Raw genomic sequence first — 23,779 nt, forward strand, 5'->3', positions numbered from 1 at the left:
CAGTCCCAGTTTGGCCTTGCAGTTGCCCTGTGATCTTTGCCACATCACCTCGGTTATTTTGACCGTTCAAGTTAGGAGGCAATGCATCTGATTTTCAGAGACTCTAAGCACAAACAATGCCAAATGAATGAATATAAATGGAGGTATTTAATGCTTCTGAGAATTAGGTTTAAATGTATCTCAATCTGCGGACTTGAAAACAGGGGACATATTTTCAAATGATAGCCTCAATACCTCTGTTCCTCCATCTGTAAGACAGGAGCAATTATCTTCTCCAGAAAGGTGTTGTGAATCTTAATTTGGTAGTTGTTGTGCAAAATGGTTTGAGATTCCCAAATGAAGCATACGAAAGCCAAAGCTGTAAAAACCATTTTCAGCCACTTGTCTTTATTTAGCTGTGAAACTCCTTATTTTGTCATTTTTCCATACACATTTCCTACACTGCCCCTTCTGAGAAGGTCTGTTCATCCAATTAATGTCAGCAGCATGAAAAATTGCATCTAGCCTGCCCCCAACACTCGATGTCTAGATTTCAGAGTGCTGGCAGGCATGAAAATATACATAAGCAAAGAACAAATGTGCCAGGAAATAAACCCCATCATTTCTGAACACACAGCTCACCTAGGACCAGCATTATTGGTGACTCCAGAAACATACCCTGCCTTGCCACCATGAGGCCAAGTTATCGCTAGTGTCTAAAGGGAATTACTTTGGCTGAGAGCTTGGCTCTGGGGCTTGGTGTGACTGTGACCGTGAACTCTCCTGCCCAGTCCACAGGGAGGTCTGCAGGTGCAAAGACTGCAAGAGCAGCCTAAGCCCTAAACCAGGTTCAATCCCTCCCCAAGCATTTGATCACCTACTGGAAAAGAAGGTTATGGCTTATGTTGGCCACATTCTGCCATCAGATGCGCACATGCAGTTCTGGGGGGATCTGGAGGGCCGGATTTTTAACTTTGTAATAATTATGCTGTAAACCCACACTGATTTTCACCAGCATGAAGACAGGGCAGGCATGGAGTAGAAATATCCTTGCATGGATAACAGGTCCAAATAAGAGAAAACAGAGTAGGGTCTGAGCCTTTAACAACTGTGGAGAAGGAAGAATTGTTTGAATGGGAAATGATAAGATAATGGAAATGCTCTGGCTCAGAGATGTAACATAATTTGAATCGCATAACTGCTCTGATTTTCAAGGCATTAGTAATTAATGACTAGCATTTGGAGAATGTCAGGTGGATAATACAGCAGTTAGGGGAGCTTTCAATTTCTTCATCTTTTAACAACTTGTTCTGCCCCCACCCCTTTAAACAGTACAAATCAGCATCAAGGGAATGCAAAGATGTTTCACATGTGGTCTGCGATAGAGGTGCCCACTATTAGATGAGAGGTCTATAAACTGCACAGGACTTTCAGAGTCCATTAACAGGGACTGACAGCAAAGCAAGCCCTGGAGAGTCACGTGTACGTCTTGCATCTGTATGGAAAAGATCTTCAAACAGAGATCAGTACCTCACTCTGCACAGCCCCCTAAGCAGGGTACCTGGAGGCTGTGCAAATGCCTCCTGCCCTGCCTCCATAACCTCTTCAGAGAAAAAAACAGAAGACAATGAAGACTACTAACTCCAAAACCCACCCTTGATATTCCTTGTACAATGTATTCTTGCAATCCAGTCACTTAGTCTTAACTCTTCACTATATGGATGATGGTTACAGAGCTTGTGAGCTCCATTTCTCAATTGAAATGTTTACCGCTTTAGATACTGCTTGTTGATGCACTCTTCATTGATGATAACAACTCAACAGCTTGCCAATTAAAAAGTAGTTAAAATAATTTCAGCAATCAACCCTTAATCTAGAGTCCTCTTCTCCTTTCCCTCCTCCCAATTCCTGTGGTTATATAATAAAATAGGCCATTATTTTCCTAAATTCTCCCTTCTGCTCTTTTCTAAAGGTAAGAGGTGGGGGGAGAGGGTAATGAGCTGTATCACTAAAGAGTTTGTGTACAAAATCCTGTTAAAAGTACAGTGCAATTAAAATATAAGCAGAAAATGAGACATGTACCTTTAATCTTACTCTGTTATAGCAAATGTCGACGCTACCTGCAAACGCTGCAGTTTTACAAATCCAGAGTATGAACTTTCGTTTAAAATGTTCTAGTGAAACTGCCACTCTAAAAAGCTGTTTCAGATCTTTACCCAAACTACAACCAAGATAAAATTTCCCTTTCCTACATTTCAGCCCCTCCAAAACCCTTAATTTAAAAACCATGAAATTTTGTAGGCAGGGATACCTTCTGTCAAACAGTGCCAATTAAAACTCTGGAGCTATAAATACAAATTTGAATCAGACTGGCACCCGGACTCAAGTCTAGTGAAGGTGAGCAGGGGTCAAATGGGCTTGGAGTGGGATCCATCAGGGCTGGGATGTTGGAGGAGGCCAGAAATTTCATGCCCTCTAACGTTTTTTGCCACCTGATTTCTGAATAAACTTGGGCCAATGGGAATCTGAGGCTTAGAGAGAAAATACCATTGATGCGTCCTTGACCTGTTTGGTAAAGATCACACCGTGCTGAATAAAGGTGCCCAACTGGTGCTGCTGGGACTGATCCCTTTTACCTACTGGCAGGCTGGAGGACAGCACAACATTTCTCACCTTGTTTGTTGAAGTATCTCCAGGGGCTTACTTGAGAGAAGACTAAGGAATGAGGAAGTTCAAATAACAAGGAGGTTTAAATGGTAAGGATGATTAGCTGCTGTAACAGCTTTCCAGTAGTTGTTATTTTGCACAATTTAAAGTCTTTAAGAAAAGGGCAAATTTATAATTAGAGTATAATGACTAATACAGTATTATAATAGTAGTAAACTATGCCAGCACTAGTAATCAGTGCTATATTGATAAGGCACTTTTATTATGGACTAAGTATTCACAAGCAAAGCTGCATTTTTACCTGGACATTTAATTCTGCTCCCACTGACATCAGCTGCTCCTGTGAGACAGTTTTGCATGTATGACTGTGCTTACACTAGTGGGTACGTCAGGGAGCACCATCTCCATCATCCAGGAGGGCGACACTCGCTGCATGTGCGCCCTGGGGTGACCGCAGGCTCATGGTAGCCCCCAGCCCTGCCAGGACAGCAGTGAGGGAGCTAACGAACCCTATCGTTAAGCTGAGCTCTTAGCTTGGGCTCAGTAACTATATCTACTTGCAAGAAAATGTGCCCTGTCAGCTTCTCCTGCCACGACTGCGGTGCTACCTGCCGAGGTGCCCTCCCAGCCACAAACCACTTTTTCTCTACAGTGCCAAGGCAGTGACCCTTAGACCCATTTTTAAGCCCTCTCTGAAGGATCCATCTGCCAAGTCTGCCTTGTGAGTTGAAGCGTGGCCGTAAGACCCCTTTACCTGGCCGCAGCATTGCCCTGCTCAGAGCCCTTGTGCCCCATCATTGTCTATCCCCGCAGCGGGGAAGGGAGCTTTGACAGATCTTTATGCTTGCTAGGTCTGCTAGCAAGTGCTGGTCTCTGCAGAGCAGGAAGCTGCAATTTCCTCCCCATTTTGTGTCCACCACATGGTGCTTCTTCCCAAGGTCCTATCACCTACAAGTGGGGAAGAAATTTGGCTTGCTGAATCTTCAACTACTGGTAACGATGCATGAAAACAGAGAGAAACCAGCCTGACATGCGGAGCTTGGGTGGAATTTGCAGGAAGGTTATCATATGGAGAATTTGATCCAGAAAACACTCGGGAGACTAAAGGAGCAACCTCTGAGTGAAGATGAATTAGCCCACAGTGCAAAAAAAGCCACCCCGAGAGCTGCAGGTGAATTAATTCCTAGAACCACTGCCCTGCTTCCGGAGAGAAACTCTGCTCATTAATGACTCTTTAAAAGATATTTTTAAAATACACACCACCTCCCACATGGTATGTATGTGCCTAATGATATTTGAGACTGGAAAATCACATTACAAATAGGCAGCACATCTGCAGCGTTGGCTTGACAAGTTGAGCTTTGATGGAGGACTGTACTTCCCCATTTTAGTTGTGTGCTGCAACAGGTAGTTGGAAAAAAAGATTTTATGCAAATCAGGTACATTAAGAATGAGTTCTGTAATAGTCTTTAGGCAAATTAAGTGCTCATTCTTGAAAGCCTGATTATGTATTTTATCTGCCAACCAGTAAGTGCTGCTTTTTTTAACACTGTTTTCATCAATACCTTGCTTGGCCTTTTCTCTTCCCTTAACTGTGTTTTAAAGGTAACGTTAAAGCTTTTCAAAAGGTGCTAAACTGACAGCTTTGTGTAGGTATCTTCTGTCCTTAGCACAAACATGGCAGTGCTGTCTTCCCAAGTCACCCAGTCCTGATCTGCAGAGACTGTCCAGAACTACCTTTACGACAAGGAGTTCCCTCTAAAAAAGCATCTGCTTTCTCAGATGCCCAGTCAGTACGCAGAAGTCCTGCAGCGATTGTGAAACCATTTGGCGATCACGTAAATTGTGATTATAATTCACTTCGACCAACAGAAGACTGCAACTTGTTACTCAGTTTGATCAGACTAAAAACTACAGGGTATAGGACATTTTAGTTCAATGGAAATACCGTGGACCTCTACTGAGAGCGCTTCAGCGTGACATTCGGCCTGCAATCTTAAGAGTCAGCGGAAGCCCAGTGACAAGAAAGGAGGCCTTGCAGCTTTGATGTCACCAACACTTTAACTGATAGGACTGGGAGCCTCCTGGAAGTGCTGGTGCTCCCTGGAACAAGGAGGCTGCAGATGGGTCTTCACCCACAGAACTTGTGCAGCCCAAGACCTGGAGGGCTGCATCTGCCACCCAAAGCTGCGTCCGCGTCAAAGCCTCTGCCCTGGCAGGGACAGCTGCTCTAACATCTGCTGGGAAACTACCCTGCAGCGCACCACCACCGCCCCCAAGACTTACGCTGGTACGAATTTGACGGAGGCCCCCTTCTTTACACCCTGCTGCACGAACTGCTGTGCAAACTGCTGTGTCTGCTGGCTGCCTCTGCTTTCTGTCTTTCTAAATTCCTCTATAAAATCCAGTTTCCATCAGTGGGATGCTACCCTTCTCTTTTTTTTGTTCTGAACTCACAACCAGATTACGTGTTGTTAAACAGTGGCTGCATGTCAGAATGCATGAAGCGATCTGTCTACATCTCCTTCTTTCTTACCTCTCAGGGGTTTGTGCAGCACCTTGAGATTAAAGGTTTTACAGAAACGACCAGCAAAATTGCCTATGCCCATTAATTTAAAATCTTAATTTAAAATCACTACCGGTGTATTCACCTTAGAAACCAATACTAATAGACCTAAAAATCCCTACAGTTGTAGTCAGCGCCATTTGTAGAGTAACAGCAGTAATAAAGCTGCATTTTCTACATGCTCCTAGCAAAGTAACATGGAGAATCAGATCAGAAACAAGTAAAACAAGAGGCACGATTATGATTTACTCGTTGAGAAACTTCTCAGAAAGGAACAGCTGGCAAGAGAGTATTTATGTGTCATCTGAAGGATGATACCTTCCACCGAGGCAGCCTAATCCATAAAGAGAGCAGCAGGATATCAGAGCTGGGTGCATAATAAATTGGAATCCTTGAGTGAGTCTGAGCCCTTCTGAGACTGAAAGCGCTGGTAGCACTTTTCCTCTTACAAATGAGAAATTATGACTATTAACTGAGACATGCTGATGCGCAGGATGCACTCCAAGGCAGCCACAGACAGCTCATTAATTGTTATTGTAGGTTGGAGGGAGGAAGAAGTATTGTATGATCTAAACAAAGACCAATACCCTGTAATGCCACAAAACACACAAGAGCCAGAGATAACCATTTTCAATCAATATAAGAGTGTAGTGTTCTTTCAAAAGAGAATTAACACTTCCTCTTTAATGTTATCCCCTCTTTTCCTCTTTTCTGTAGATAAATACAGTGGACATGGCATATCTGACTTAACAGAAATTCTGTCTCTTTCTCCCTGCATACCTAATGTTGACAGATTTGTTCTCATTGTTTTCTATGCAGTCCATACTATATATTGAAATAGCAGTGTCAATCTGATCTCACTCCTATGACTGTACTAGTGTCAGGGAGGTTATATATAGGTGTTTATAGAACTTCCACAGTGCCAATCACTGAAGCACTTCAGCACCTCAAAAGCATTACTAAACACACCCTCACAGCAGCCCTGATCTGTAGGGGCATTATATCCTATCCCCATTTTACAGGGGGGCAAGATGGAGATGGCATGCCTCACTCAAGGTCATGTAGGGTAGCTACGGAGGAATGGAGAACCGCATTGTATTCCTCAGTTCCATTCCTGGGTGTCAGCCTAAGATGAGCAAGCACGTATAAAGAAGTAACAAAAATTTGGTATGAAAGCCAATCTACTCATTCAAGTTTATAGCTCTGAGACATCTTGGCCCTTTCAGCATCTCTCAGTTGTTACCTTGATCAACCCTCTGTCCTGGTTCCCCTCTGTGTTTGGAGGCTTCTTCAGTTGCCTGCCTCTGTGCTGTCTGTCTCTCTCCCATCTCAGCTCCTGCTGCTTCAAGCTGCTTCCTTGCAGCTCCCATCCTACCAGCCCAAGTGACCCCTCCGTGCCCTCCTGGCCCTGATTCAGTAGCTCCCAGGGTGACGCATCCTGACTTTTGTCTGGGCCTCCTTCAGTCACCACAGGTCCTCCCTTCACATCTATCAGTATGTTTGGCAGGCACAGGTAATGCCTTAACTTGACACATCTAAATCTAGGTCACTTGGATTTGAAACAAGATGATGGCAGGGACAGGACGGGACTGGACACAGCACATCGGATATAGCAAAACTGTGCAAAACCAGTGCCACGTTGCCAAATGGAACAGCATTGCTACATGTTTAATTTTCTTTAACTGTATAATTCAATGTAACTACTTTTAATGCATGTCATGTATCCAGATATCATTAAACACATGCAAAGTGCAATGTCACATAAGTCACCTCTCTCCTTTGGCTGGGATCCCTTAACTAGGCTTTTTGTTCCTTCCATGCCATGCCCAAACTCCCCAGTCAGCTCCCGACAGCATGCACTGCACTACCATTAGGAGACTTTTAAAATACAAGAGAATCAACAAAGCCCAGGTTCTGTGCACTCAGCCACAGGTGAGCAAACCCTGCAAACCCCAATTTATTTTCAACCTCAAGTCCTTATTTTTGCCACAAAATCCTTAGAAAAAACACACCACTAACAATGTGGAACATACACACACATACACCCTGTGCAAGGATCACTCATTAATTGCAATGTTATGCAAAGTAGTTTTTCTATGTATTTTGTTCAGCTTATTTGCCTCTTACCAGTTAAACCACTTGCCCTAGAATTTCTTAAACTACTATTTGCAAAAAAGTTTATCTAGGCCAAGAAATATATTCTTGTCTCTTACAATTATCCTTAAAATCAATGTTTATACACACACACACACAGACGCACGCACACACACTTACATGTATCACCGAGATTTAATTTGCATGAATGAATGTTGACTGTTCATGCAGGTCATGCTCAAAAAGTGCTAGTAAAGTCATTGAGCCTTATGTATTCCTAGCACAAAAATCACTAAAGGAAGCTTGCAGATGTATTTTAGCAATGATTTAAAACAATTTTACTCATATGGAAAAGAGTATTCCTCTCCTTGAAAAGCCAACTCCTTCCATATCATGAGTCTAATTGTACTGGCCTCAAAAGGAGAAAATAATTTGTATCAATATGTTTTCTAAATCTCTTTAACTGACTTGAAAAGTTTATCTGTACATAAAATGTACCATGTTAAATTCTAATATCTGGCAATCTCCCAGGGCTAGCAATAAGCCTTTCACAGAAGGGTATTTTTGGCTTCATGATAGCCAAAGTATCCTCTTTCTAACCTGAAGACGTTGGACTCTGATTCTGTCACTGGTCCAGGACTTAATATTGCTTGTCCTGGGCTTTGGGCCAGTATAATTTGGGGAAAGAAATTCCACATTTGGGAAAATCAAGAAACCATTATTTGGCAGTTTCTTTTTCAAATGGTGGCTCTTTGATGCTATTCGGAAATTTAAAATCTTGGAAGTGGTTACTGAGGAGGTGGATTTATTGGGTGTTGTGCAGCTGAGGTATCCAAAGGTCAAACTTTGGTCTATCACATGGTGACTGCAACTATCTGCAACTTGGTTCAAACAATTTATCTCACAGACATTGTCATTATCTTTATTTAATTATTTCTTTCTATTATACATGCAAACTCCTTTAATAAATAACTCTAGAGGATGTAACCTCCTAAGCTTTTTTGTTCTCGTATTACAGAAACCAGTACCAGACCAACGTGAGAGTGGTCTCATTACTGCACCCAGCGATCTGTCTGTAACCAGTTTTGCCTGACGTGCATTGCCCTGGGTCTTCCAAATAGCACACACTCCAATGCGAGGCAGAGGTGCATGAGGGAAGAGCTTCTCAAGCTACGGTGCACGCGCCCCTGGCCAAAGCACTGCACTAACATCAGCTCCGCGTTCCTCCAGCCTGTGCAACGGCGGAGGGCTAAGCTGTGCCGCAGTGGCTGGACACCAGCAGCTACTGCCGAGTGACCTGATGACCGGTGACAAGCTGCGCCCAGGCACCAAAGCAGCTCTCAGCTCCACACTCAGCTTTGCTGATGGCACCTGCTGCAGGAAAAAACCGCTGCTGGTCTTGCACTCTGTGCTCAGGATACAGAAGCCAGGCCAAGGCAGGGTCTAGAGGTGCCACAAGATTAGTAAGATCAGGAGTGATGTGCTTTCAGTGGGTGAGTAAGGCAGTAGCATGTGCTCGGGTGCGGGGAAGAGAGGGATTGTAGTGGGGGCATACTGAAGGCAGGAGGCATGGGCTGGGGTCCTGCATTTGTTGAGGAACAGATGGGGCAGCAGGTATGGTTGGAAAACTTGTTGAGGGGGAAAATAAGTTTGTGCAGGAAGGCAGGGGAAGAAAGACAGAGGTGGAGCCCTGCTTGTGTGTCTCCTAGAGCTGCTTCTCCTCTGCAAAGAAGGCACATAAGCAAACAAGCCTGGGGAACATCCTGAACTAAGGTCTTCTGTCACTAAAACACACTGACATTCCCTACTTGTTTTACCCACTATATGACATACTTTATTTAGGAGACTCATTCCACTTCAGATACAATTAGTTCTAAATGCTATTGTTCATGTTAAAACAATTGTTATTTTGATTGATAGCAAAAGCTTACACACCATAGTAAAGGCAGCAATGTCGGACACAAAGACATTACAAAATCTATAACCTGACCCTTTAAAACCTGACTTGAACCATCAGATTTGACTTATGAGACTAGTTACAATAGTGCTTCATGCAAAAAGCATTACGTTAATGCTGGATCAGGCAAAGTTGCCAAACACACCCTGGCATAATTAATCAAGAATATTTCAAAAACAGATCACCTCCAAGAGGTTATTGATTTCCTGTCACGACACGTTTTCCTCATGAGGTGCTACAATGCTATGTATCTGAGATGTGCTGGCGTTTATTTTTCAGTGACTAAGCCTTGATCTATCTTCCTGGATTCCTGCCACTGGTGCACTGACATCTGCAACTACTCATGTTTGACAGTCTCATGCATGAACTATGTGGCTTCCAACTTGGATGGGATTAGTATGGGAGACTTTCTGAATACTTCAAATGTAATTGAAAGCAGATAAATACAAGGGTCTCAAGAGGGTGGCATACTTTTTACAAATGGATTCGCATTAAATCACATGTATACATGCTTAGACTGAGAAAGATCTCAGTGTTAACCAGTATAGTATGCAAGAAAGTAACTGCCCTTGTTCTTAAATACGTATGAATCCCGATAACGTCACATCTTTCTAAAATACAAATATGCTGCAAGCCTAAAGTGTGGTTTAGACAAGCATGAAAAGGTACACATTTGGGAAGAAGGGTCGGGGAAGAGGAATGTATTCAGAGACTGGCAGGTGTCTTGCCTTTCATCCATGCTTGAACTAAGGCTTTAATGTCTTCTGTGAACCATCCCTGCCAAGTGACAAGAGCTGAAGACAAACTACACAACATGTAACTCGAGATTATACTGTATAGTATCAAATGTCAGCAAATAAGAAATGTTTTCTTTTAGAGCAAAATTCAACCACATTCCTTACATAGAACACACTTCTATTTACCTGATTTTCTCAGTAAATGTGGACATTGATATCATAATCTGTAAATGTATTTCTGTACATATTTACTGAATACTGTAAAATAGAGGATGTAAATAAAACTGACATTAACGCTGCTGTACAGATTTATCTTTCACATTTCCTTACTTTTTTAGACTTTGAACTCTGCAAACATAAGTAATCTTGCTTTAATGCAGATAATGCAGAGCTCCATAAATCTTTTAATGGGAAATGGCCTGCTATTTCCTGCTGTCAAATACCTGTTTGAGGATTGCAGTGATGGGCAATATATGAGCATCGCAAGAGGACAGCAATACTGAACATATGTGAAATCAACGGGCTCCAAGATGATCAGGTTGCAGTGGAGCTGTGATACTCATAGTACTAAAGCTATGAGTTGTTCTCTGGGTTGTCTTGCAGAGTCTGGCCTGATATTTTCTGTTCAGCTTAACCTTGATATGCCTGTCTCTGCTTGCCTCACTAACAGCTCTGTCCCCAGACAAGCTATCAGTGAGCTATCAGTGACCTGCATGGCTTTTCTATTTTAGATGTGAAAAAGGAAGAAGAGCTGGAGATGAGATGTGATTCTTCTTACCACATGGTGGCATTTTTCCTAGCAAGGAGGGGAGCAGAACTGTTGCATGTGTAAGGTCAGTGGTTCCTGAGAGAACAGTAGGTGAGCAGGAGGGTTGCAATGGGATGAGTGGTCTCATGTCTCATACTCTGGAGAACCCTGGAGGAAGGAAGTCTTCTTGCTCTGCCTGGTGTCGCAGCTCCTGCCATGGAATAAAGTCCTCAAGGACTTCTGCTGCAGCCTCCCAGCAACAGAAATCAGCTGAGGTCTGAAGTAGTTAATGTGAGGTACCCCTTGGACTCCTTCCCAGGACCCTGCTAAATGCAGTCAGAGAAGTTCATCAGTTTGGTGATACTCATAGTATCATAATGCATTTTTCTGGTACTAGAAAATGTATCTATATTCCCCTATTGCCACAGGGATTCCAGACAGAACTTCCTTTGCAGCACCTGCTCATAAAGCTGTACAATCAGTCATCTGTAAAGTTTTGCCATGTGTCCTTCAGTTGGTCTGATCTCTTCTGTGCTGGGGGATGGATGCCAGTTTTGGGACTGAGGTCACCCAGACATGCAAGTGTTTCATGACACTTTACCTTTAAACATAAGAAATATCTGTTTTTACTGTGAGGGTGATCAAATGTTGAAAGTGGTTGCCCAGAGAGGTTGTGGAGTCTCCATCCTTGGCGATATTCAAAACCTGAGTGGACAGTGTCCTAGGCTACTGGCTCTTGCTGACCCTGCTAGAGCAGGGGCGTTGGACAAGACAATCTCCACAGGTGCCTTCCCACCTCAGCATCTCTGTGATTCTATGACCCTATGTCCCTAATTGCCTGGCTGTTATGGTCACTGGCCTTTATATCCAGTCTTGTCAGTCTGCAGTACCTCTTCTTCCATCTCCCCTCCCTGGCCAAGGTTGGGTCTGTAAAAAGTTGCTGCATTTTGTATGTGGTCTTTGATACCATCCCCTTGGTTCTCTAGAGTGAGAGCAGAAAGGAGAGCTGAACCACCCTGACCTGCAGTATTTTCACCCTGTGCACTTCAGAAGTCTCTCTTGTTCAGACTCTAAAAGTGTTTTCTAAATAGCCCTGTAACTGTCACTGTTTGGTAGCCGAGGAACAGAGAAATGACAGGAAGGCCCCAGTTCTACATGTGGTTTCCTCACTGTTAATGATCCCATTGTGTGCGAATGTGTGTTTGAGCTAGAAGATTATGGAAATGCCTCTCAGGTGGGAACGGACTAGCCTCACTAGACACATTTCGTAACATTAGCTATAACATTGTTCTGTTGAAACTAAAATACTCAGTGACTACAAGTGCAAGAATTGCAGAGTAAACCCTTACAAACAAGGAAGATCACTACAAATGTGTCATTGAAGAGGGATAACTGATTCTGAGCTGCCCGAGATGATCTGATTGACAGAGGCCTTATACTGGAGAATGGCATCTGTTGGGAAGGGGAGAATGCACATTTAATTAAAAGCACTCCAGCTCCACAGCAGTGGTATTTTCCACTGGGAGGGAGCAATAAGGATAACCTCATTGCTAAGGGAAAGACCAGAGAGCTGCCTGAAGTACACTGGGCCAGGGTGCAGGTATGGGAGCCAGCATGGCGGGCTAGGTGGGTACAGGAAGCTGGGCAAGAGAAGGAGACCTCTTGAAAACAGCAGGTTAGCTGAGAAAGGCTGGTTAGGGCCTCCATCTCCAGAACCAGAGCTGCAGCCACCTCAGCTGCACCAGCTGACAGACAGATTTGCTCAGATTTGGGTCTGTGCCAAGCCAGGACAACAAGGTATGAGGAGGCCATGGTGGAGACAGCAAGAACGGGGGCAACTCTCCCAGGCCTGAGACGGAGGACTGAGTTAAGAGCATTGCAAAGGCATGCCAGAAGGAGAAGAGACTTACCTAATACTGTTGGTTTATTCATCATGGGCTTCCCCATGGAATTTTTTTTTCCCCACCAATAAGGTTATATTTGCTTTAAGCCCTTGGAGCCATTGCTAGCAAGCAGTTAAGCACTGCTGCTTAGGGGCGCCCACGTGTGTAATTCACTTCTGCAAGTTTCTAGGTGGGGTCTTGTGCCAGTGTTATTTTCAGCAAGAACACTTAAGTGATCGAACCCGGCCTGTTTGACTGGCAGCAGCGCTGGGCAGAGAAGGGTACATAATGTATGCCCACATCAGACTGCGCGCTCCACCCTCGTTCCTCCTCTGCTGCTGCTGCCACTGCTGCTGTACTGCATTCTTAGTGGGTTACTAAACTTTGTATTGGCATTTCTGCAGATGGTACCTGGCAGTAGACTGGTATTAGTATTTTAATTACTTGACCTATTGGCCTACCTTGTTGAGCAGTCTTCTTTAGCCCTATAACCAACTTCTTAATGCTCTCCACTATTGAACAAAATACAAGGAAAAGCTTGCTGCACCGATGAAATGTCCATCAGCACTGGAACTACTATAAAATGACTTGAATCTATATTATGGTCCTTAGATAAATCTTAAACTTTAAACAGCTATCTCTAGTACATTCTGCAGTGCATGACACTGCTTTCTCATCTCAGGAATATCAGTTACTATTCTGCCATTTTACTGCAAAAAAAAAGAGCAAAATACAACTAAAACCCCAGACTTTGCAGCGAACTGGGACGAAAAGTATATTAAGAGACCCTTGATAACCCAGAGCCACTATGGGATCAGCAAGGATTACCACAGTATAATTCCTTGTGATGGTGGTACATCATTAGTCTTGTTAATAACTAAAATAACTTCTGTCAGTATGCTTTATAAAAACTCCAATTAACCCTTCTAACATTTCTGTCAGACAGTGGGAAAAAAAAGAAAAGGACTTTATCAGTGAAGAAATGCACACAAAGAAAGAAAAAGCATCTTGTCTAAACCAAGGTGATAGGCCATCAGTGATGGATTTTGTAATGGAATGCGGGTGTTGGCAACGCCTTCGACTGGCCTCAGCCCATGTCACCACACCGCTCCCCTGTTAGGAGGTCAAAGTCGCAACAGTCCTGGTGGGAAGTCCACAGCTACTTACGGGCTTGAATGTACTGACCTCATACATTCATGGCAGCAGGAGAAGAAAATCATGTGGACAAAATCCAATAGTTTAGGTACCCAATCAAAGCAGATTATTTCAAAACTTTTTATTAAATGTGAGCACATCTGCCTCTCTAAACATCAATGTAGACATGCTAGAAGGAACACAAAATGGGCAGAGCAATACTTGGGCTGTTGCCTGTGAAATTTATTCTTGTTCTGACCCCTCTCTGCTAGTGAAAGCACAGAGCAACTGGGTGCTTAAAACTAATGGACTTCAGCTTCAGGACAACTTTAGACAGGGTCCATGAATTTAAGCCCAGGCTTAGCAGCATGCATCTAAGTGACTCATACTGCCGAGATTGAAGGATTCATGGCACGCCTTCAGCTAGGCGTATCTTGGGAAGCAGAAAGGATTCAGTAGTAGGTTAGGGAGCCAGGAATATGATAATAATATTTGGGAAGGAGTTCCTGTACTGTTTCCAATCTCCCCTTCCCAGGAAAAGTCAACAACACATTTAGGAATAACCACAAGTCTAAAGAAGCTAATAGAAACTGCACTTTGGTGTCCTCCTCCAGTCTGCCTTCAGATGGGATCAAGGGGCTGAAATGACTCTAGCAACGTTAGTGGATGACCTCATGGTGGCTATGGACATACTACAAACCCCTATGCCACAACCACTGTCTAAACAAATACTCACTCTGTCTCTCCCACACAACAGCTGGCAACCTGGCAAACACCAACCAGCCTCTAGCACGCCTGTAAAGCAGGGAAGCAGTGTCCATGTTTTAAAAAGAGAACTGAGTTATCAAAACTGTAAATTATTTGCACACAGTATGTTAAGTGGCAGCACTAAGAACTGTGCCTTGATCCTTCAGGAAACCTTCTCTAGTGATCCTTCTCCTCTACTGGTAGCTGAGACACAAGCTTCTTCCCCCAGGCAGAAGGTTCTCCCTCTGTGCTGGGGAGAATGAGCCGGCAGTGAGGCATGAGGGCACTCAGCTGAGCCCTGCTGCACAGCCGGGTACTGGTGACCGAGGGGCATAATGCTGCAACTGCTTCCTTTGCCCAAGCAGGACTTAAGGAGCTCTCTACTGTACTTCCCCAAGTGTACTTTACAGATGATGGACTGGTTTTGGCCAAAAAGTGGAGAGGCCTTCTCACTCTGCATCTGGGAGAGGTCAACAGCTCTTCTAGCCAGCAAATCCTTGTCTGAGAGTTGCAGATATGGTATTAAATCAATTGTTTACAGCTGCTTTTGTGGGGGAAGGGTTAATACAAAAATCTCTTATTTTTGAGAAATGAAAGCAATGTGGATTTAAGCTGGTTTTTTTATGTTTAAAGAAAAAAAACAATTCCAGTTTTTCCCCTTAAAATAAAAAAATAATTGTAGTATTTATTTGATTCAATCTGAAAAGCCATTTTTCTTTAAAAAGTAGTCTGAATTTAATATGTGACCAGCTCTGGTGGTAAAGTAATTGACCAGTGCTGTTGAAAAAATGTCCCACTGCCTACTAGAATTCCTTTGTGAAGAACAGATGCATCTAGTGGGACTGAAATATTTGGAAGATCTTGCTAAAAGTCATTTTTCATCAAGGACATTAGCACTCTATTTGTCAAAGCATTCAGAAAGCTCCTTAATTCTGCTGGACTCATTGCTAATGCTGCTGCCTATGTTGGAACAGTAATAATCTCCCATTTAATAGGAAGCCACATTCTTTCCTTTTGGGTGAGGATTTGCAAATGGCAGTCTATTCATTCATTTATCAATTCCAGATGTATTTAATAGCCTTTCAAACTGAAAGTGGGGAAACAAAAATTAGATTAATTGTAATATGGCAACAGTCTTCAGTACACTATACCATGCTTTCTGCCCTCTAAGGGCTCCTAAATCACTTCAGCTACCATTTTGGTGCCTTGGGTGTATTGAGAGCAGGGAAACCTCCAGCCCTGACTTCATTTGGTATGAGCCACCACCACCTGAAGCATTCTTTCTCCTCCTATCTTTCCCCTATCTTTTCTCTATAAAATCCCTCTCTCCCTTTCTGCTTCCAGCCTCACATTGACTGGATGCTGCTCTGCTCCTCCATTCTCCCTCCACTTGTGCTGCACACTGTGAAGCCAGGTGTTAACACAGGCTTCATAAGTGGATGTCCTGTCCAGCTTTTGGTAGAGAAGAAATTCCCCGGCCTGTCCTGTCTTCCTTCTTTATGCTCTATTCCAGTACCAGACACAAGAGAAGCTACCACTTCATTCATAGCCACAGCGAGAGGCAGGCTTTCTAGAGACAGTGCATCTATGAAGTCCTCCAAGGAGGATAGCTCATGAAGTTGGAGAAAAAGCATTCTTGGTTAAGGATGCTCAAGTTTAAAATGTGGAGTGGGAGAAAAGTAAATGAACCATATCATTGGTATTTTTAACACTGTGAAAGGCAGTATTTTCCCAGTCTTGCAAGGACAGAAAAAAAAGAAAAAGGAAGTAGTGGCAAAAACCAAACCAAGCGAGCATGCAGAGCTCAGGTAACATAAAGGGGGAGGCAAAGAGCAGAAACCACTAGAGACATTGCACATCACAAGTGCCAGTTCTTGCTATTAATATGGCACAAACTATTTCTGCTCCCTGCTTACTTCCCAGTGAGAGGTGGGCAACTTACCTTGCATCTTGAGCGGGCGTGTGCGAGGCAAAAGCATACAGACAGACATAACAGAGCAGATGGAGAACATATGAGTCAAAGAACGCTCTGTAAACAGACATTACAGAAGAGGATAGGTGGAAGAAGACTTTTTTATTAAGTGCTATTAGCATTTCCTTAGGAGCCTATTCCTTTAGCATAAGGAAACAGTCCTTCTTGTAAGGAACTGAAAAATATTTGTTTTACCGATTGCTTTGGTAGAGATGTAAGTTTTGGGAATCTGAACTATAAGATGAAAGCTCAGCACTGCTAATGATATTTGCATAGGATGTATGTATCTTAGCCTGGAGGGTGACACAGGCTGAATATGTAACATAAGCTGTATATTTCAAAAAGAAGACATACAGCTTCCCAGCATTTTCTCATTTCCGTTTCAGCTCTTCATTCTTTCTTAATCTCTTTTTAAGAGAGAATGAAAGATGAGGAAAGTCTCTGGATATCACTTTTTTTTGTTGCACTTGCTGACATAAAAAAGGGGAAATCATGGGGAGAAGGATAAAATGGGAGGAAGAAAACCCATAGTGGTAAAAATCCAAACCACTGAAGTTTAAGTTTTGATGAAAAAACAGATTTAAACAACAATTATGAAAAAGCAGGTTCTAGCTAAAGACAAAGGTTTATTTTTTGTTGGAAATAGCTTTTAATTATTGTATTCAGCTTTTGATACCTTCCACCTATAAAGTGATAATGAGTACATAATTTTAAATTCATCACAAGTTCCAAAATGCACTTTAATTATGTACCTTATTAATGTACTTTAATAATGTCCACACACAGATACTTTAGTGTATCTTGTAAATATAAAACTCCTACCATTTTAAACCTAAGATATCAGCAATCTTATAATGTCATGCACCTGCAAAATAACATACATTGTTTTCACCATAAGCATGTGTGTATGAGAGCTACATGGTTCTTAAGATCCTGATGAAGTATTTTGGTTTCTTGAGGCACACCACCTCTTTGTAACATTTGCAGAAAGAAATCTGCTGCAAGTTTTTGTTAAAGCTTACATGCAACCACTCAGTAAATATATGTGTCTCCTGGCAGGTCAATTATTCTCAAGGTTTCCACGCAAAGACGAAGACTTCTAAAATTCACTCTGCTTTGCCTCCTCTCTCTTTGTCATGTTTGAATTCTGACATGTGCTTGCTGAAAGGATGAATTACCTCAGAAGCAATGTTTCTATATGTTACCTGCCTAAAGAATGACCAGCAAGGAGGGCTTGTTTTATTTCCCTCAAAGCTGTGTTGCCATAATATTGTATTGCATTTGATATAGTCAGGTATAAAACTCTTATCGTCCACATACAAATGGAAATTATGTGGCCACTTCCGTGTCTCAATCTTTTTCACGACGACTGGATTAGCTAAAACCACTTAGATAACCTTGATGCAGTTTAGATATACAAGAGAATTTAACATAACCAGTGTTTTTTTGCCAAATGTTATTTTTTAACACTTCCTCCTATGAATCCTAAACCACTTTTTGTTATTCATCTCACTAACCATTCATGGATGAATGGCAATTGCTGAATGTCTTAGCAACAACACCTTGAAAATGTCATTCAAATCAATTTTTCAACAGCATGAGAGGCTAGGAGGTAATTCACACTTCTTTTACAATAATATTCTATAAGAGGTACTGTAGTCATCTGCCTTTCCGCCACCCCCTCCAACAGTAAAGGATTATAAATTCACTCTGATTTAGTGCAGCCAAAAGTACCAGGCAGAGAAAAACACTGCAGACAGAATATGCTATCAAGACTTGTAAATTATGAGAAAAGCCACCTCCATTATTGCCCCCAAACTAACCTGTTCCTCCCAGCTCAGCAAAAGCATGGGAGAAGAATTCTGCAAGGCAAATCTGGAAAATGTCTTTCCTTCTGGAAAGAGCATTTACCTATGGCCAGCACCTCCAGAAGCATCCAAGCCTGGCATCTTGAACACTGCCTCTTTCTAATAAGAGGAGCTCAGAACCTCACTTTGGCCTCATAAATATCACCTACTTATTAACACCCATAGAGTCCCTCTTGCTGAAGTGGCGTGTACACCTTAGAGGTTCACTGAACCTCTCCTGATCCTCAGATGTCAAGACAGCATTATTCCAGCATTTGCTCATATCCAGCTCTGCCATGATGCTAAAACCAGCAGCAACTCAAGTCCCAAAGCTGGGACAAAGGAACTCGAGACCCTCTGGCTAAAAGACTGTTTCATCCTTTCAAGCAGCAACCAGTGAATGAGGAGATACCAGCTAAGAAGTTCATGCCACAAGATCTGTCCCACATCTGACACTTGAGATCAGTTTCTGCTGTTGTCACCATGTCCCCAGAGCACCCTAAACCAAAGGAACAGCAGATTTAAACCACGGCTGAGGAATGTGTGAAGCAACCGAACCCAAACCATCTCTTTTCAAAGTCTGCCTGTATTACTGAAAGCAGATGTAAAAAAAGCACCAGCACTGCTATTGCTAAGCTAATTTCCACAGTATATTCTACGTACACAGACTAAGACTAAGCCAAAGGAATAAAAAAAAGAGGGGGAAATATTGCCTCTTTCCTCTAATCAGACATGCAGACCAAGCATCTTCCTGTAAGTTAGCTCCTTTCAGGCAAAACCTCTGATAAATCTTACAGCTAAGAGTGAACCCACTTTTTAGCATAACATTTGAACCTAAGCTCATTGTTTCTGGTGACTTCATATGAGGGATGCTGGCACCACACAGTCAAGGACACTGTAGCTCAAACTCCTCTCCAGGTGGACACTGCATAATCTCTCTCTCATTTGACGTACAGAACTGCATGCACTTGCTGTGAGCCTCAGCCTTAGAGGGCTGCTGGGGAGGCTGCCAATATTCTGCTGTATTTAGGGCCTTCTCCACCTCTCCTGGTCAGAACAGTTTAACACTGTCAGTCTGACTGGTGCCTCACATAGGGAAAGATTTCTCTTCCCTTCCACCACACCTGGAAGCAACAAAGCAGACTCGCAGGCCAAAAAAAACCCCAACCCGTTTCAATCCTTCTGGTTTTCAGCATGTTCCAGGACAATTCCCACAGTCTCCATCATGGGGCTGAGGAGCTCATCTCATGCCCACCTGATAAGGTACCCTCTTCCCCATAACTCATCTGCCAGCACTGCTGAGCTTGACCACTGCTCTGTGCGGCACCTCCCACACGGCAGAAGACATACCCTGAGAGAGAAGGGGAACTTCTATGGTGCCTAGTTTCTGGGCTGCTGCAGGGCCAAACAGGTCCCTCACGTAGGTCAGGGAAGCTTCAGAGACTGCCCAGCCTGAAAGTAAAGCTATGATGGCTCAGGAATAATTTTTAAAGCCAATTCGTCATGTTGTTCACAGGTTTGGACCTTCCCATTTTTAAAGTAGTTGAAGATTTAACCTCCCTGTGGTGCTCCCTGGCAGCACTGCAGCTATTGAGCTGCTCACACGTTGTCTGTCTGTCCCATTGGAGAACATTTCCTCTTAAAAGAATTTTTGGCACGGCTGCTTCATTCTGTGCAGGGAGCAGAAAGTCGATGCACAGATCAGCAATTGATTTTTTAAGAAGTACCCCACAAATCAGGTCTCCTCTCTGTGTTTGCCTTCGCATTTCTGCTGGAGCCTCTATAATTAATTTAAACAGATACAAGCACTTCTCCTCCTCTCTTTTTTGATGCGAGCTGTTCCAACAGGCTGTGCACTGAAGCTGCAGCAATTTCAAAGGCTTCCGCTCCCTGTGCAGAAGGGAGCAGCTGCAGGAATAGCTCTTTGAAGAGGAAATGGCACCCAATGGGACTGGCAGGCAGCTCCGAGCTGAGCTCAAACAGCCCCCAAAGTCCTTGGGAGCATCTGAGGACATCAAAAGAGGAAAGATCTAGGCTGGGAGAAGCCTGAAGAATTAATTTAAAAGACTTCCCCCCATCCCTGGAGCTTTCTTTTGTGTAAGCAGCAGGGTCTGAGACGAAGAGTCTTCCTCACATTTGGCTTAGATGATGCTACTCATATTGAAAGGCTGGAATTAAGGGCTGAACATGAGGGGTGGTTGCATTTCTGGTTTATTTATTAAACTATGGATGTATAAATATGTATATAAACACAAACATATCTATAAAAATTTTGTATTCCTGTATATTATTAAAAAGTTACTACATTGCTATTAATATAAATAAGCATACTACCACATTTTGAAGTGACCATAAAACACTCACAGGGCTTCATGCATGTTTAACTGGTTAACTGATGGACTCACTGATGTGATTTATCTCAATGAAACGGTACTTTTTTATGATGATTGCACATATATTCCTCTGTTATTTACAGCACAGGACATACTTTCCTACTCTGCTATTTAAGTGATTTATAGCAAATTCAACAGACAAAATAAAGAAATCTTTGTTTCACATATATGAGTCTGTGCACAGGTATAGACATACCCTCTCTGTCCGCAAAGTGTGTAACTTCACTGACTTATGGCTGAACTTCATGACTGATGGAAATTTCTAGTGCTGATTTAACAGGCTTCAGACCTAATGGGAATGTATCCAGTGAAGCCCTATGGCCTGCGCCACTCCTGCAGGACTACCCCAGCTGAGGGGTAGTTCAAACAGCAGTCAATTTTTAGTGGTAAGCCCACAACAGTATTAGACCAAATGCATGTTATTTTCTGAAAGCTGCATGCTTCCCTAATTACTCATGTATAAATAGATGCCATTTTACTACACTCTGCTACTGTGGATAACTAACATGTTGTCTAGAAAAAGAACTGACACAACACATCCTGCAAATGCCTCTTCTTTGTCAGATTGCACTAATTATACACCCACCACATCAAACTTCTCCATCTTTGTCCTCCTAACTGGCAAATTCTGCCTTTTTCCATCAATTTCAAACCGCTCCTCTATCTTCACTTTTGAATTGTGCCTTTGGAAGAATTTAAGTTCATGGACATACAACCCTGAGTTAAGTGGTGCACAGACCTACTGTGTGTGCCTATTTATGCCCACACTTCTGCAGATCCACTGGCAGAGATGTGGAGAGCCTTTTTTCTGAGACCGTGCTGAGTTTGGCAGGACAACCCTGCATTCTGGCAGGAACTGCCCTCAAACAATTTTGCTCTATAAACAGTTTTGCTTTGCTATTAACATTATGCCCCATTGTCCTGATATCACCCAACAAATTATGATAAAGCATTATATTGTGACTATTTTATTATATATTGCAATGAACTGACTAATGAACTTCATTAAAAACACTTCACTTTTCCTAAGTGTATAGGCTGCTTAACTGAGTTACTAGATGATGTGGAAAAATAATATAGGGAACTAAGATGAGATCAGTGGAATAATTCTCATTTGCAGTTTTCTCTGAAGTGCAAAGTTTGCTGTTACTCCTTGACACCTCACATCTTAGTTGTATTTTCAACGTCTGACGGGGTCAGCTGTTGAGAGACAAAAACTCCACAGCCAGTTGTTTATACTTCTGACAGCAAAATTTAAATGCAGAGCAGGAAATAAACTGAAATGGTCTCATACTTGAATGGAATATAAACATTCTGCTTAATTAGGTCACTAAGCATATGTTTGTTTACTTGGATATTTTCTCTCTGGCAGTTCATCTCCGGGTAACACAACTACCTCGCTGGAGATAGTGGAATTCCCATGACAGATAACATGAAGTCGGTAATTTGGGGGCCAGAAAAATATGTTTATTAGCACTATTTTAAGTACCTCATAATGAAGAGAGCTAGAGTGTGAGAGCAATACATGGCTCACTGGCTTCTGTGTCAGGTTGGTGTCCGCACAAAGGACAGCAGAGCCATTAGGGAGCTAGTTATAGCTCTGAATTTCTGCCTGTCCCTGATTTACCTTCTTAGTTGATTGCAATGCAGAGAGGGTGTAGGAGCTAGCGATGCTTATTCCATACATATGGAAAATCTTCCCATGTTGCAAACCAAGATGCACAAGCAATATTGCCGCCTACATTCATCTCAATCACTATATAATTTTTTTTGGAAGGGTTGGCGGGGAGAAGCTTGAAAGTCTTGTGCTGTCCCCCAAAACCTGACCAGGGAATTAGAAAATAATTACAGCTTTTAAAGAATTCAGTGCAGTTGATCTGAAGAGAAATGGCACCAGCAGCTTGAAGTGCTGGTCTGAGTTCAGAATGACCCTCTCCCTAAAGCTGGCTGAAATCAAATGGAATTCCTGATTTTATTTCAGCTGAACAAGCTCCTATTAGTCCATTGTACCCTGAAGGCATGAAAGCCACCTCTCAGTTTCCCACTGTTGGTACATGGGGCCTAGAAATCCCTGTATCAGTTGTGCACACACTATCTAAAGCAGAGCCTTTATTTTAAAAGGTGAAGAAGGCCAGTTACTGGGAAGAGCTGAAGAAGCACTTTACTACTGTGATTTGCAGCTATTTGCTAATGCTGAGGAAGCAAATGCTGAATCCTGGGATTCACAGGAATACCCATAGGCTCAGAAACCCTAAGCCTGACCCCTTCTGCCTGCCCACAGGCTTCAATCCTCACATCCTTTTTGGCTCTCTGTCACAGACTTCCCTCTCTGCTGCCCTTTTCTTCCTTGTCATGTTCCCAGATCCCCCGGCCAGCCTTTACCTCCCCCATCAACTCACAGAGGACTCTAGATCCATCCCTTAATGATCTCTCCATGCTGCATCCTTATCCACCTGCTTCCATGTGGTTGCTTCTCTCCTGTCCCCCACCCTCACTGGGTACCACCAAGGAAAAGGTAAGGCCACAGAAGAGCTAGGTTTGCAACAGCTCAAAAAGCCATAGATTGCCACATGTCCACCTCTGAAAGTCTTAGATTTTGGGTCCTACGCTTAAGCCCAGCTTTCCCAAGGACTATGGGACGAACACTCTGGAATGTCTCAGTGCCACAAAGGCATCAAATGGTTTGAGTCCTTCCTGGGAAGAGGTGTCTCTTGCACAAGGTTTACAAGGAAATCAGTCGAGCCAATAGCTTGAATGTTGCTATTTCATTTGTCATGGGCAATGAACCTGACTGCCTGCACACACATCATATCAGTTGAATCTGCATGTTGCAACAAACTTGCAAATAATTTTTTTAGAAAAGCATGCTATTTTTAAATTCTGTAGATGTATTTGAACTCTGTTACTCTGAGATGCTACCAGGAAAACTGATTGCGGAGATAAAAAGGGAGAGAAAATGGACTGTTAACTCAAGAATACCATGACAAATCCATGTTGCTTAATACAACATCTTGAGCTAAATCACTGAAAGGCATGCCTGTACAGACACATTCAT

The 23,779-nt window shown here is 42.8% G+C and overlaps 1 protein-coding gene across 7 annotated transcripts in view; it reads right to left on the minus strand.

Annotated features, from left to right (window-relative positions):
- AIG1 (androgen induced 1) overlaps positions 1-23,779 on the minus strand; it is a 124,568-nt gene that overhangs the window by 14,101 nt on the left and 86,688 nt on the right. The window lies entirely within an intron of this gene.

The sequence above is a fragment of the Aquila chrysaetos genome, chromosome 8, assembly GCF_900496995.4.
Source record: "Aquila chrysaetos chrysaetos chromosome 8, bAquChr1.4, whole genome shotgun sequence".
Taxonomy (NCBI): Eukaryota; Metazoa; Chordata; class Aves; order Accipitriformes; family Accipitridae; genus Aquila; species Aquila chrysaetos.